This window comes from Thunnus thynnus, chromosome 3 (assembly GCF_963924715.1).
Source record: "Thunnus thynnus chromosome 3, fThuThy2.1, whole genome shotgun sequence".
NCBI lineage: Eukaryota > Metazoa > Chordata > Actinopteri > Scombriformes > Scombridae > Thunnus > Thunnus thynnus.
Genome location: NC_089519.1, coordinates 19,851,421 through 19,853,460, shown reverse-complemented (window position 1 = coordinate 19,853,460; position 2,040 = coordinate 19,851,421). Strand labels below are relative to the sequence as shown.

The window sequence follows — 2,040 nt, the reverse complement described above, 5'->3', positions numbered from 1 at the left end:
CATTTTTCTGCCTAACAAGTACTTTTCCTTTTGATACTTTAAAGCTATAATATGCAAGTTCTGTAAGTCAAGCTAGCGCTACCATGAGACCTCAAAAGCAAACCACTCTGGTCCTCTCTCCCCATCTCCATCCAGCCCTTCACCTCCATCCTTGTGATCATGCACACTCGGTGTATAGATTTCTCCCTGGGGACTCTGAAGTAACGGAGCTCTCAGAATGCAGGTATCGGGAACTTGCTAGCCTGTGAATAAGCAACATCTTCCAGAGGCTAATGTTAGCTTGGAGCCTCGGTGTGAGAGGAGTAGTTGGAGTGTGTGGAGTGTGTTCACATATTGATTGACAGCTGTGAGCTCCCACCCCTGACTTTGGTCTGACTTTGGTTTCCTCTCATTGGTTAGAGGGGTGAAGCTCTCCACTTTAAGATATGCTTTGGAGCATATTTCAACTAAAAAAATATAAGAAAAAACTAAACTAAACTTTTAGTAATACCTATTTTTGTTCATAATAAAATGAGCATTATTTGTGGTAAATTGATGCACTACACTCCAGATATTACACGTAATTTTCCTCAAAACATAGGATAAAGAAGATCTATGCTCCTCACTTAGTCGCTCCCATCATCCAACACTCCCCACTTTATTCTCTCAGGTCTATCCAAATAGATGTAATATCTGAATGAATTATCAAGTCCACTCGAATGCGCATCGCAATGATTTGTTGTAGCATGCTTTCAGTTCAAATGGATGATGATTGGCATGTTCATGGACAAACCGTGAAAAGTGCTGTCTTAACCTTGTTATACTCTGCACCTCAGCCCGTCTGCACTTGAAAAAAAAAGACAACTGTTGTTCCTTTGCTTAAAAATCACAAATTTCACATCGGAGGAAGTGAAGACGAAAAGTAAACATGAGAAAAGGCATGTGTGGCACTCCAAATATGCAGAGGGTCCAATACCCAAAAAAGGTTGAGGTAAGGTAACAAAAACACAATGATTCTTATTTTCAGGTGATTATACACTAATTACTACTGAATATTACAGTCTATTTCTGCCAAGTCCGTTCGACTAGATGCCACTAAATTCTACACACTGCACCTTTAACTTCTAACAAATAAAATACTAAACTATCTAATACCACAAGAATGCAGTTTCTGAATTTGCGGCTCGGACAGAAATTTTACAAATTTATTTCTATGCAGGCAACACAGTGAAAGAAACAACGTTCATGCTGAGAGGCTTTTAAGCCGTTGCCGAGGTTGTTAATCTAAAATAACGATTAAGTTGTTTCCCTCTTAAAAACCAAACCGTATCACAGTGTGCTGCTTTACCTCCCCCAAAATAATACTTTTTGGTTCTCTGAATAATCGTTAATCGTTTTCTGACTTTATTGTAAAGGCAGCTGTTCCAGTGTGTGTGTGTGTGTGTGTGTGTGTGTGTGTTTGTGTGAATGTGTTACAGTGGCAGCAGATGATAGCTTTGTGTAACGATACCCCAGTGTATCTCAATACATGTGCACACACATACACACCCTCTCTCTTGCACACACACTCCCATGCATATTCTTTCCACCCTATGTGACTGTCCAAGTGGTAGAAGGTGCCAATAGCCCTAAAACCACAGGAAAATTGCATTTCAGATTCATAAATTCAATAGTAATATGAATAACAGCAGATTGGAGGCAGGGAGCGGGCTGTTTTCCCAACGACGGCAAACCCAAACTAAATGTAAAGATAATGACTTTTTCCACAGCCTAACTACACCTCAAATTGCATCTCAACTTACCAGACAAATAGGCAGTTAAAATAAAGTTGCACTTGAACCTTACATGGTCATTTCATTTTTAATGGGCTACTCCCAAGAGTGTCTTCAAATTATTCAGCGGTCAGTAAATGTGAGTGGTGAGGAAATGTACACAGAAGAGGCTGTTTGTGGCCGACTTATTGCTCTCAGTTTTGAGGCTGAGCAATGACTTTGCGTCTGCAGCGTCTGTTCCCTGTTCTTGTCTGAGAAAATGCACATGAGCAGTAAGTTACTTGGCGGT

The 2,040-nt window shown here is 40.3% G+C and overlaps 1 non-coding gene across 1 annotated transcript; it reads left to right on the top strand.

Annotated features, from left to right (window-relative positions):
- The first annotated feature begins 725 nt into the window (after positions 1-725).
- On the top strand, positions 726-826 carry LOC137180672 (small nucleolar RNA U13). The gene has a single exon (XR_010928045.1). It is a non-coding gene; the product is annotated as a small nucleolar RNA U13 (small nucleolar RNA).
- Positions 827-2,040: the final 1,214 nt, after the last annotated feature.